A 14,569-nucleotide genomic window follows, 5' to 3' on the forward strand; every position below is an offset into this window, starting at 1 on the left:
GATGTTAACTATTGGTGGAGTGAGTATTGGAGGCCTGTGGAATATTGAGATGCTAGCACAGCAAAGGACTCCAGATATCACTGATGATGGAACTGATGTCCTGCAGAAAAAATCCTGTGCCAGACATCCAAGGCCTTTCAGACTCGGCAAGGATTGTGGCACTCAATACTTATGATGAGGTGCTACCGATCGGTAAAATGCTGAATTATCAAAAATTTCCTGCAATCTCCTCAAAGAACCATGCGCCTTGTGTTCATGGAGTCCAGCGCTAAGATCCTCACCGATGTACCCAATGCAGACCTTTCTGTATTCACAGGTGTTACATCAGGTTAGGTCTCAGAGTCTTACTCATCCTTGTAGGCTATTGCAGATCATGTTAGGCATGGAAAACCTAGATGCCAGTGTCATTCAGGAAGGACTAAATGCAATAAGAGCTGCCTATGAAGGGAAGTGTAATGGACCAGATAAACCTGATGGGTAGACCTTGAGTATACGAAACACTTCAGTCAGTGAAAGACTTCGGATCAAGTGTCTCAACTTGATGTACCCCAAATCGGTTGTGTTGGATTGTTGCCTTGACATAGCAAAGTTGTCGCAGGAAAGGATCGTGGTCAACGATGAAGGATTGCCAGACAAGGGTGCCAATGACTGATGAATAGATCCCAGGGCACTGGACAGATTGATTGTGGAGATGCCTATCAATGTGTGGCTCTCTGATAGACAAAAGGGCTGAGGGTACTGCCAGACTGCCTGGAGGCCTCAATATCCAGGAAGAAGATTCGATCCAAGGTGAGCCAGATGCTGCTGTGTGTGAACCAGCTGAAGTGTCTCAGGAACTGCTGGAGGTACTGTGCTGTGTGATAAAATGATGAAAGTGTCATCCACAAACTGAAGATAACTGTTGCTCTCAAATCCACGAAAGCTGTACAGAACCATATGATGATATTGGCTAGAACTGGAGATGGGGTTAATCCTGTGGAAGTTCCAGCTGACTGCTTGAAGAATTGACCTGTCCACTGGATGAAGGACGGCAGGATGTAGATGGGTAGGAGATCACAAACCTAATCCAGAGAGAGGGTTTCACACTCACACAGCTTGTCTTCATGAAGGTTTCCTGACCGAGACCTTGAGACATGCCTCACCCATGGGATTGGTGATGAATACCTGGAGTCTCCACTGAAGCTGCACATGGCTTTGTTGGGATCACAAGTGAAGGTGTTCGCAGCGGCGGCGCAGCGGTGGCGCAGCGCGGCGGTGCAGCGGCGGCTTAGCGCGGCGGCGGCGCAGCAGGTGATGGTGATGGGTGGTGGTGGTGGTGAGGGTGAGGGGGGTGGTGGCGGCCGCCAGTGGGGGTGATGGGGATGGTGGGGGTGATGATCCCAATGACACCATGATCGCAACCTCACAGTGTTCCCAACTACACCATGGTCAACCCCGATGAAGGCTACCAGATATTCACTGCCATCCCCACAGGCTACTCATGCCTCGGTGCCAAGGGGGACTCCGACTTGACTACGCCCTGCAGAAATATGAAGCCCCACACTCCAAACCAGGTTCATGATCTCTGACCCACCTACATCCTGCTGTCTTTCTTCCAATGAACAGCCAGTTGTCCAAGCAGCCTTCTGGAACTTCCACAGGATCGACTCTATCCCCAGTTTTAGTCAATGCCTTCATATAGGAGTACTGCCTTCGTAGATCTGAGACCAAGAGTTTGTCTTCAGTACATGGATGAGACTGTCATCACTTCATCATACAGCATGGGACCTCCAGCAGGTCCTGAAAGACTTCAACTGGATTTACAGCAGCATCTGGCGCAGTGAGGATCAGGCGCCTTGAATCTCATCCCTGGATGCTAAGGTCTGAAAACAGTCTGACAACACCCTCGACCCCTGAGTCTATTAGAGATGACCGACAGACACTGACTGGCAACATCGACAACCAATCCTTCCTGCACCCGGAAATCCAAACACCAGTCAAAGAGCAACCTTGTCCGGGAAGCCTGCATCAGCAACCACAATCCTGGCCGGCAACAACTTTACCATGTCAAGACAGCACTACAACACAACAGATTCAAGGCTCATCCAGTCAAGACGCAAGATCCAAAGTCTTTCACCTACCAAAGGGTCCCCTACACCCAAGGTCGAACCCACTAGGCTCACCCCGCCTATTACACAGCCCAACACAGGCAGTTCTCATCACATCCAGTACTTCCTAAATGACAAAGGTATCCGGGCCTTCCACACCCACAAGATCCACAATAGCCCACGGGACAAGCAAGCCTCCAAGACCGAACCTGATGCATCCCCTGCGAATGCAGAAGGTGTACACTGGGTACACCAGCAAGAGAACTCAACGCCAGACAGCACAAACACAGAGCACATGGCAGATGGGGAGAATTACAGGAAATCAGTGAACACCCAACACTCACCAAAAGGGACACCATCATCATGAGTATCAAGCAGCTACATCCATGCTCTGTCCGTCTAGCAATGAAGGTCAGCAAACAGACGATAGCTCTGCAAAACTTCAGCATCACCATCAGAGACATCTGTTACCCTCTACATGTACGTAGTAGCTCAAACATCCACAGACCCCCAATTGCCTTCCTCCTCCAATTTCTTAGACCTCCTCCTCCAATGTCTTCTAAGGATGTGACGTTTCATTTTGTAAATGTTTAGCAAACATTTAAAGAACCATCTCTATGTTGAGCCCTTTCACAAAGACTGATGACTGCCCATTGTGCAGACCAACATGATCGACACAATAATTTAATAATAAACGAGTAACATAATAAAAAGAGGGCTGTCATTGAAAACAATAAAAAGATGAGCACGTAGCCTGAAAGTAATCTAGTACTGCAGTTCTCCTTAGCTTTTAGCAAATTGAATAGGTTTGAATTATTTTTGTTATGCGTGCTCAACTCAAAGGAAGATAGCAGAAAATAGGTTCCTGTTTTTAAAATTTGAGTTTTGTTAAAACCTTTGGAAAAATACGATTTAGAACTTTGTTTATTATTTTAAATGTTTAAATGTGTAAATGTCACATCCATAATTTCCTCACTCCACCAATACATAGTTCCCCTTTTGCCTGTGGATTTCAGTTTAATGTTGACACTCAGCCTGCAGAGGATAAAATTACTTTTTGATATCAGATTTTATATATTTATTGAATTTGTTAAAAGCACAAGTAAATTAATGTGCACAGTTTAACTGGCTAAATTAAATGTATGATATACATCTTTTGTCCAAGTGGATTTTTGTTAATTTTCACTTACTGATTCTAATTGTTCCAGCTTCTCTTCAAAAAATTCAATGTACCCACTGACACCCTATAGTGAACATAGTTAAACAGTACAACTGCCAATGCATCAACCTTACGCTAGAATCATTCGTGGGTTTATCTCTATCCTAAATGCTGGAGATGTTTATCATGAATTTCTTCCTGCATGTACACTCCCAGCAAGTTCTTATTAAAAAGGGGCCTATGGGTCAGTCTTCAGTATCAAGTGTCTACTTTCATGTCCCGACACTTTAAGGCACTATAATTCGAAAAAATATAGAATGAAAATTAGATTTTTGAGCAGTGAAATTAACTTTAACACGACTCCTATTATGTGCAGTGTTAAAAACTCTTTAACATAATGGACAAGATCCTCATTCTTTACAATACTCCCTCAAAACCCCCTGAAAATGCATGTCCCAGTGTATTTCTCAATATGTACCTACTGCCATAATTTGTAAACAACTTGAAAAGGTAATTATACCTCCAAAAGCCAAGTAATATAATAATTGTCATTTCCGTCACAAAAGGTGTGACGGATATGACTTTTGTATTCTTTTCACAATCAATATTTCTTTGGGTCCTATTGAAAATAAAGGAACCCAGCATTAATTATTTCCTATAGAAAACTACTTCACATCACCACTATGATACAATAGAGACTTAAATAACAGAGAGAGATATGTTGCAAGGATGAATGAAGTCCCTGAAAGCCATCAGCCCTGTTTTTGGCACATAATAATTATCAATTGTCAGATTGATCTTCGATCAGGCCAATTAAATATGTTGAACACTTTCAAGTGCTTCAACATGGGGGGGATGCACATATTGTGACGTACGTGAGTAACCACTAGCTTAATTGTCACTTCCTTAACATGCTCAAAATCCAAAATGTTTAAATAGGGTTATGTGAAAATCTTAGATTTACAGTTTATGGAAAAGGTACGTTGATGCGATTGCAAAGCCCGCGCTTAGTGAATGCACATTGCCATGATCGCAACCTCTGTAATACGATTCTGTCCCTGTTAAATACTCACGACCAGGCCATGAACGTCTTGCAGTTTTTCCGGGGTTAATAAAATCGAGTTGACGGCGGACACACTGAACCAAGTACCTCACAGTCACAAATTAGCAGAGATACAACCATGAAAACATCCGGAGAAAGTGACCCAACATGGCGACGACACTTGGGAGACGGGCTTGAGTGCAGGGTCTTTTCATTGTGACATGTGCATGCAGCACTGACATGACAACAAACCGCCACATGTGAATTGTAACCATTCATTTTGCACCTGTCAGTGTCACAAAACACCACCACCTGTATGCGCCCTCACGTGGGCAATACGTCATACCTTGGGAATTTTCGTAAACATTGGTTTCGTTTGAAAGATTTAGCTTTGACTTCCAGCGATGTTATTTTGTCACTTTCGGGATATACTGGTATCGGTCTTTGTTTTGCTTTGAACATTTCTTGTTGTTGATGATCAAATGTTATGACATGCCTGTATCGGACATGTAATTAGTTGTGGAAATGATTACGACACTGAGTCCGAAGCTAGTCCGAAATTTCAAAAACGCCACTCTCAAAGATTTGTTTAGAGGGCGCTGTTAAAGTTACTGGTAGAAACTTTTTAACATAGACTTGGTGGCAGGATTACCCCCAGAGAGATTGACCCCTGATACCAAAAATGCTACCTCAAAATGAAAAAAAGTAGAACATAGTTCCCTAAGAACGGTGTAAAGATTATGTATGTATGTTTTTGTGTTGACGTATATGTATGATATCCTGGGCAAATAGCAGAGCTGCAGTTCAGTCCATTATTTGTTTGCCAAATTGTGGTAAACGCAAGAAATGTGGCCTACAGAACCGAAATGGGCCAGGTCATTTGAGGGTCGGTACTCGCCCTCAGGTGCAGTTCCACCAATGGGGGGGGGGGGGGGGGACACAGGGGGAGGACAGGGAGCACCCAAACTTTTGTTGAGACCCCCCCCCCCTAAAAAAAATAAATAATTCCCTACAAAAGACGGTAGCAAATGTGATGTCACATTCGAACGGTCTCTCCCTCCCCCCTTCCCCCTCAAAAAAATAGTTGTGAGCAGGGGCCATGAATTGTACATCAGGCGCGGATCCAGAGGGGGGTGTCAACCCCCCCCCCCCCCCATGCTCTGTCAAAAAACAAAAATTATCATACAAATTCCTAAAAAATTATACTGGTATATGTCCACCTGTTCGAATTACGGTACACCAGTCTGTAATCTAGTGTTACTAATCATCGAATTTGAACAGCACCCCCTATTGAAATATGGAACCAGCTCCCCCCCCCCCCCCCCCCCAGTTTTTGATTTTACGGAGGCCAAGTGTTTACATTTTCTGATTTTTTTTGCTGATGAACCCCCTCCCCTGTGAAAATTCCTGGATCCGCCCCAGTACACTATTAGGTAATGTAGTGTGCACGATTGTAGGATTTTATCAGCACTCCCCTGGGCACTCCCCATTGTATATATGTACAAGAAAAGGAAGATACTTAAATTTTTTAAGATATTTTAAATTTGGGTTTGAGTATTTTTCTTGAGTACTTTCCATTAGCCATGATATCTACTTGGACACATTGGGAATCTGTAACCAAGAAATTAAGCGTGACACAATGAAATAAGCCAGAGGAAAACATGGTCAATCTTTCACACAGAATAATTTGACTAAAACAAGTAAATTGTCTCAGATCTACATGTACATGTATTTAATAGAAAATTTGCCATTGAAAATACAATTTTATTAAAAGTTCAAAAGAGTTCATTTCTAACATCACGTTGCCAGAAAACTAGAACATTTATAGAATAGAAAGTCTGATTCGTATTAAACACCGCATCCACTTTAATAATTTGCCATTGGAAATGAAAGAAGTGACTGTTAATTTTTAAACCAAGTCACAAATATCCAAAATTTACAGCACATAAATTCTGATAAGTTTAATAACTATATGGTGTGCATGTATTATAAATGACAAACACAACTACATTAAAGTAGGTGAATCCTATCAACATCATCTACGTTCATACCAACATCCATGACAGAAAACCTTATCGCATTTGCATAAATAATTTTGCACTTCACTGTAACTCACATTGTTTTGATGTTCAAATGTATTTCACTCTTTAGTGATGGTTATGCGAAATGACAAAAACACTTCTAAATCGTATATAAATTCTTTGGAAGTTTTGGTAACTTAAAACAAAGGGAATACAAATTCATCTTGATGTTTTATAATTACACATTGCACTCAGATGAATACATGCCTTTCATGATTGCATGTGCTATCCAAATCTGGTCTCAGATTATCATGATCATGACTAATCCTACACATGCAAGAGTCAGTTGACTATTAAAAATGTTCACATTTGATGTTTCCCGTTTACCATCAGAAGCAATGAAATGCACTTCTTGTATAATCCTAATGACTGCAACTTTCTTAAAAGGTACATATGATTATTTGCTTCTTGTGCCTTTACTTTTGTTTGAAGCAACAAAATTGCTAAAAGTCTGAAGCAGGGTGCATGACAACTAACCTGTTGAAGGTTGATCAGATAGCATACATTTTAAGAAAACCGAGGAAATACATTCACTTTTTTGGGGTGTCTTGTAACTCGATTCCATTGCTAATGCATTAATGTTAAAATGTTCCGTGGACACCCTCTTTCAACACCACCTCAGTTTTCATCCAAACGAAACAATTTCAGCTGGAATATTTTCAAAGGGTATTTGGTACCACTCCTATCTTGACTTTGAGCAGAGTTTTGTCATTAAATCAATGCTTCTCCCGGTAACTGCAAATGATTCACATGGCTCTAAGTAACAGTGTTTCAATTTTAACTGCCAATGTACATTGGTCCAGTAAATAATACTTTCAGGTACTGTTTTCACACAAAACTTGAGCCCTGCTAACGAACTCATTGCACACAGCAAGATGTGACAATAACTTGAACATTGACAAATAGTCTCTTTGGTTTCAGTAAAATAAAAAAAAATAAAAACATGTTTACATTATAAAATATGTATCTTTCATTATTAATTTAGAGCACAAAATTGCATCATGACAAGTTACAATTTATGAGTACTGATTTCAACAACGATTTATTATTATTTTTTAAAATATAGCATTGTCTCCTTATTTTGTTACAATTGTTATATTGTAATAATGCAATATATTTTATAATGAAATAATCGTCGGTTTCCCTTTTTGGTTTATCGGGACATTTGTTTGTTTATTTTAACAAACCTTTGTTCTGATCCAGCGTAACCGGCACAAATTTGGACACCATGTATTGGTTCAGTTGAGCTTGCCATTTGGGGTCGAGATGCATGTTGAGAAGATGCCTGGTGATAGATGTCTTGAGATCCTCTGAGGAAAAAAGACCCCAAAGAATATTCAAACTGAGACGAGCAAAATGGTGGTTAATCTAAACACAGACTCAAAACGGCAGGTTCTTGCTGGCCGTTTAAAGTCTGATACTGGCAAGGGCGTAGATTGTCAGCTGGTTAGTGCGTAGATTGTTAGATTGACCTATGACGCAGGGTTCAACATTATTAAAATTTGTACAGGCATACTAAATGTCAGAATCATGAGGCCCTTGTATGTCCTCATGTACACGTGTCAGGTCAGATCTTCTGTTTAAATGGTGGTCTGACTGTCTGAGGTACTTCCCTCTCCCACACAACAAATGTTTTTATGCAAAAGATGTATGACTTATTTGATGCAGTATTCATAAGATGGAATTTTGCGTCGGGGTGATGTAAATCAATTAGGTTTTGCCCTTCACCGACGTATTAACTGTACGTATAAACGGACAGTATAAATGGTCAGTGTGTTACCTCCTGAGTGAAAGTTGGAAAAAATTACTCGGGTGGGACTCGAACCCACGACCTCCTGCTTTCTAGTGCAGATGTCTTACCACTCATCCACCGATCTAAGGGGATATGATGTACATAGCAGCGAGTATCGCATACATAAGATGGAATTTTGCATAAGATGGAGGTTTTTTTCCAACTTTTACTCAGGAGGTAACACACTGAGTATACAGTGTTTAAAAATCGGGGGGAATCCTGTGGTCAAAAGGTTCCCATGTTTGACTCATGCATGATGTCATGTTGGGTCAACCTTGACAGGGGACACGTCGCTGTTGTTCTTGGGCAAGATACATTACTACAATTACCTCTCTCCATTGAGTATATATGGGGGGTGCAGACCATATACTGCTGATCTCGAGCTTCAGCAGGAAAGTGTTCTCATGGCCTGATGAACAGGGGTAATAAGTGTGAGCAATCCAAGAGTGTGGTATAAGAGTGCTGTATAAACACTGCACTACGATCATCCAATATCTTAACATCAGCACAAGGTGTTGGGCGACAATGCGTTCAAGAGTTCCATCTAACCTTTTTCCTTAAAAGGAAGAGTTTTTGGGCAGAGAGTCCACTGTACCTACCAGGTAATTCTGAGTTGACCACCCCAGGGTAGACAGGCAAAGGCCCTCAAGAGGTGACGACATGAAGCTTGTCCCTCAGCTCAGGATGGCCCTTCATCTGTAAGGCCAGGGTGTTGGAGTCTATGCCTGTACCGTCTGCTGTCTTATTAAGGATCATCTGGATGGACTTCAGATTGGAACCTGGGCAGGATTTAAAAATTTTACAAGATGTAAATTATCCTTTTTTGGTAAGAATAATTTTATGAGGAGTGCGTTCGATAACTTCCCCCAGCTTACTCGCGCCTGGCTCCTCGCATAATGACAGACATGCACAGTGAAGCTAAATAAACGGTTTCGGGTAAAGTTTTGTACAAGAGCTGGAAATATGGGCATAGCCAGGATTTCTTTCTAGAGGGGGGCAAAACATATTTTCCCAAAAAATTCCTGTTTTTCTCAAAATATTCTCGATTTATCATTTTTCATGGTTTTAGCGGGGGATAGTTCGGCCGTGATGCCAGCCTGTGCCGCGGTCACCTGTGCAATGGATTGCTTCAGGCCGCTGCACTCTTGCCTGGAGGCAGCCAGGTTGGCTCTGGTGTCGCCAAGCTGCCTCTCCATCTTTTGGTTAGTTTTAAGAAGCTCACTGTTCAATTTGCAGACGGCGGATATTGGTCGCAAGCTCTTGCTCAGCATCCCTGCACAATATTTTACAGGAAATCATACAAGATATATAAAAACAATTTATCTGCGGTTCGCGTGTGTTGCCTTTTCTCGCGGTCGATTTTGTCTTCTTCTACCTCTTCAAGAAAAAAAAGTTCACAAGCTGCTGCAACGCATTAAGCAGCCACTGCCAAAAACACCGGGCAAACTCCTTCTCTTAGCGATGAGTGTTACCTTGTTTTTTTTACGTGCGCATGGGGCATTGAGGAATGGGGAACTTTACTATTGTGACCAACCCCTGCTGGGCCATTCTTTGGTCACTGTGGGACATATCATTGGGCTTGTTTGATTTTGAAGCTTAATTTACCCCTTGTTAACTATAAATCTCATTGTTCAACATTTATTTCATGTCGGTAAAAGGTATACAGTTGCAAATGCAAATAATAATATTCATAATAGTATCTAATAAATTACAATTATTTACACAAGTAATTAATTAGTCACTGCCACCTCCATTAATTGTCTCTCTTTATAAAACACCTGAATAAATCCCTGTCATCTGATTGGTGGATCATTGATCACATGTCATTGAATTATTTGTCTCAACGCACGGCGCACACGCGGCACGCAGCACACAGTGCAATGAAGGTTCTATTGCATGGTGAATAGAACTTCCATTGCACGGTTTGACTGCTGCGAATGGTGGCACTGCGGAACAGCTTTTAACTTACATAAATTGGATGTAAAAGTTCTGAACTTGTTGCACTGTTCAAGTTTTGCACTTGTGGAACAGCTTTTAACTTGCCTTGCATGAATTGGTAATAACACTTCTAAACTTGTGGAATAGTTTTAAATCGAGATAAAATGAATATGATAGTTCTCAACCTTTTACATCAGTTAAATGGGACAGCTCTGAACTTGTCGAACTTTTAAACAGTTGTTAACTTGAATAAATTGGCTATTAAAAGTCAACCAATCAGATGAAGAGGATTTATTCAGGTGTTATATAAAACAAATAATGAATGTTTCACATTCGTGCAATGGAAAGAATAATTTCATTCGGAGGTAAAATTTTCGCCTCGTGGAATGGAACATTTCATTTCACCTCATGAAATTAATCTTACCATTGCACTTACTAACATTCATTATCTGTAGTAGTACATGTCAACATGTAGTAGTACATGTCAACAACCATTTGAAGTTAACTGGTTGAGGTTTGTTGCTTCGGTGCATGTTTATGTAGGTGGCATTTGAATGAGGAACTTGTGAAATATAAAATTTTGACCCAGAAATTTGGGCAGGGGATGCCCTCTCCAATGAGATGATTACTAACCTGTATGTTTTGTGCACAGCCAGGCCCGTCGCAAGCCCCGAGCATCAGGAGGGGCCAAATAGTACCAACAAGGGGGGCCACCGTTGGGGGGCCAATTGCTCGCCGAGGGGGGCCGGCCCCACCAGCCCCCCCCCCCCCCCTTGGTGACGGGCCTGTGCACAGCTGAGGCTGTGTTCCATAAGCTCCCGCTGAAGTCCTCCACGTCACTCATGCACGCAATCTTCCTGGGAGGCCTGCAGGGGCGAGTGGTCCTTCGGTGGCAAGTCATTCAGTGACACTACTGGCTATACCCTAGGACATTGGAGAAACATGACTCTAGTGACTATTAATGTAACCCTTTTTAAAAAATTTTAGCTGCGCACATAAAATGTACATAGTGCGCAAGCATGAGTGCTTGGCAGTACAGGGTACCAGTGAAAGCGCTGTTGCGCGTTGGGCTCTTTTAGTGTGCGGTGCGGAATTGGGCGCATTGGCATTACACTGCATGCACAAACCGCATAGTTGGGCGCTTACTGAAGCCAAATTTATAGCGCGTATCTTAAAGTTGCTAAGGAGCTTGGTTACGTGTACGCCGCAGGTGCGGCGCACTTCACTTGCCATTTGCTGTCTCCACAACTAATATTGTGAGTAGAAAATAGTGTTATTTATATCGTGACACTTTTCCCAGCTATTTAATTTAGGGCAAGTCTAGCTTGGGGTAATTCAGCGCACAGTTATCCAAAGTCCGCATATTTTTAGATGAAATTCAAAGTCAATGGGCTCAAAAATCCCACTGCAGAAAAACTGCACCTTTAAATATGTGATTTGCTTTTGAACTGAAACATTTTCAGAAAATAGTACTTGATATTCTGACTCTTGGGAATATTTTGAATCAAATGACAGCGCGAAAAAATATGATTTCTCTGTCCTTCTCATAGTAATTCTTGGCCGAAGTTCAGAACAACTCAGTAAGATATCAGTGTTGTATAGGAAAAGACTTGTGGAAAATCCCACTGCAGAAAAACTGCACCTTTAAATACGTAACATAGGGCTTTTCTGCAGAATGATTTTTTTATCAATTATAAGTCCCTGACTATGCGCATGCATGAACATAAAATCTGTCAAAGTTAGGCGGAATCGGCTAAAACGGTCACTGTGGACAGGATTTGACCTCAGCAACACGTGCTCTGCGGGCTGACTGACATACGATGTATGTGCGTATGTACAACGTTCGTGCATGTACATATACATTGTGGACGTCCTGTGCATATTTTAAAGCAGATGTATTGTCAACCTGAACTTTTAAGCGTACGCAGGGCATGTCCGAGTTCGCTTATTGCCTCGAAGCTTTGAAATATTTTAGACCTACCCTTGAATCGACAATTGAAGTAAAAACTAATATAACTGCCATGGTTGATTTTTCAGGAATTTTCAAATGAAAAAGAGTCTTTTTATTATAACTTCCGGTCTGATGACGTCATTCGCCTAAAACTACGCACACGTCTTAAGTGGGTCAAGGTCATCATATACACCAATATTAAGGTGATTCTGACAAACTTCACCTCAGACATCTATTCAAAATACATTTAAATTTTTTTTCAACCTGTCGCTAGAGGGCGCTCGAAGATTGCATGACGTCATCGGTAGATGATTTGCAGAATACTATCAGCCAAGTGACTAACACCGTTAAAAGCAAGTTCATACCTATTACCGCTTTTAAAAAATAAGCCACTTCCGGTTTTGGCCTTTTTCGACCGGAAGCAAGGGTCACGTGATTGCACGCACACTGAATGAAATAAAGACCTCAACCTACTCTACCACTTGCCGGCAACAGAATGCTGCGGACGCGTACGGTTGACTTCTTATGCATTTTTAAATATTAAAAGTGTCACAATTTAATTGCCTATAAATAAACACCTGATGACGTCATCATGACGTCATCATTACACGATGTTGTTTGAATTAGAGTCTTTGCTTGGACAAATAGTGGTGTAAATGAATTACTGGCAAACAGTCGAAAATGCCCTTACCCTCTACACCCCACCTTGGAATCTTTGAGATGTCTCTCCTTCTTCAAAAGTTTCAGATCCTGTGACGTCACCAGTGACATGTACCTTAGTGACAACAAGAAAAGTAGTGTTAAAAAACACAAATGCCCCGCAACCATGCCTATTTCCATCACATAGCACCACTCTATTATTAACATTAACTGGGTCACATGGAACGTTCAACATCGTTATTGTTTTCTTTAGGCTATGATCCCATAATGAATTTTTGTTTTTAGCGACAGAATATTTTCAGTCTAAAGCAAGACCTTTCTCAAAGGCAAATCCTTTTAGCGTAATCCTTTGAGCATTTACAAGGCCTACATGAAAATAAGAATTCTTAAATAATCAAAAGAATATATACTTATTTGAATAAGCTTGAGTTATCATCACGACATTATTTCTTTGGGTTTTAATAATGCGAACAGTTGGCCTATGGGATCCTAAAGTGACTCAAAATCCTAAAAACAACCTACAGAGCTGCATAAACATGTACATGTACTACGATGCAAGTCTCAAGTTTTGGATACATATACATGTACTACGATGCAAGTCTCAAGTTTTGGATACATGTACATGTCATGTGTTTGTTTTCTGTTGTTTCAATTAAAAATATGGCTGTCCAAGAAAAAAGGTGAAGAAGCCACATTGATTATACACAAAACATGTACATGCATAGACAGTGTACAGGCCCCTAATACTTGAGTGAGTGATTACATTTGCACATGTATATTGGTTTGGTGGGGGGGAAATGAAAATAATAAAACAAAATAAAATCCTTTTGTTTCAATTCTAATGACCTTGGCCTTTGTCTTGTGGGGTCCAAACTTATAAGTTATACTAGCAAGCCACATGTACATACACTGGTTTCGTAAAAAAAAAAAATTAAGAAAAAACTATTTAAAAAAATCAAATGAAATAAAATCCTATTGTTTTAATCCTAATGACCTTGGCCTGTCTTATGGGGTCCAAACTTACACATGTAAGTTATACTAGCAAGCTACATTGTATCAAGGTTCAAGACATACATGGACAATCCAGATTCCGATGTGGAACCATTTGTATGCACATGCACACACACACACACACACTCGCAAATTTGTATAGGAGACGTTCCTTTGTTCTCGTGTAGTAAAGTGTTCAATTTTGAAAGTGAAGTTTCAAAATGCTCTTATTTTAACCAGAATTAGCTTCCTTGGCTGAAATTTGGACTTAATATCCCTTTTCTAAAACTCTTCCATTTGCGACAAATCAACCCACCTTGGAAATTCCTATTTTTTGAGTAAAACCCATATATCTATTTCGTGAAAACCTTGTGGAGACCTATTCATCTATAGAAATTGCCCTGTGGAGACCTTTACAATGTTTTGTTCCCTATTGTGTGTGTGTCTCCACAAGGATACAAATTTGTAGTCACCCCCCCCCCCCCCCCCCCCCCCCCCCCCGCACACACACACACACGGACGGACGGACAAGGTGGAAACAGTATGCCCCTTCGGCTTCGCCGGCGGGGCATAATAATGCCAAGGATCGTGACACGGTGGACAAAAGCACCATTTTTTCAACAAAGTATCTCCATGGTATACATTTTCGAAAAAAAGATGGACGCAAAAAATTGGATGATGGGAAGGACATGTACATGTATGACTTCATTATGACGTCATCAGCTAACTATTACATAAACAAAATTGATAATATCTTCAGAACTACAAACATCACAACAACAAATGTGGTATCAAATTAAAGGGAACAACAAGATCTTTCATTAGAGTGGTATGTCAGTGGGATGTAATGTAGTACCGGATGTTGTTTT

General features: G+C 41.0%; 1 long non-coding RNA gene across 4 annotated transcripts; it reads right to left on the reverse strand.

Moving 5' to 3' along the window:
• Window positions 1-7,587: 7,587 nt before the first annotated feature.
• LOC119745837 lies at window positions 7,588-11,018 on the reverse strand. 4 transcript variants are annotated; one of them, XR_005273662.1, is made up of 4 exons: window positions 10,733-11,018; window positions 9,384-9,434; window positions 8,761-8,940; window positions 7,588-7,679 (listed from the first exon to the last, which is right to left on the reverse strand). It is a non-coding gene; the product is annotated as an uncharacterized LOC119745837 (long non-coding RNA). The 4 variants fall into 4 exon arrangements; XR_005273660.1 differs by having other exon boundaries at window positions 9,274-9,434; XR_005273659.1 differs by lacking the exon at window positions 9,384-9,434.
• Between the last annotated feature and the right edge of the window lie 3,551 nt (window positions 11,019-14,569).

The sequence above is a fragment of the Patiria miniata genome, unplaced genomic scaffold (assembly GCF_015706575.1).
Source record: "Patiria miniata isolate m_02_andy unplaced genomic scaffold, ASM1570657v1 HiC_scaffold_7, whole genome shotgun sequence".
Taxonomy (NCBI): domain Eukaryota; kingdom Metazoa; phylum Echinodermata; class Asteroidea; order Valvatida; family Asterinidae; genus Patiria; species Patiria miniata.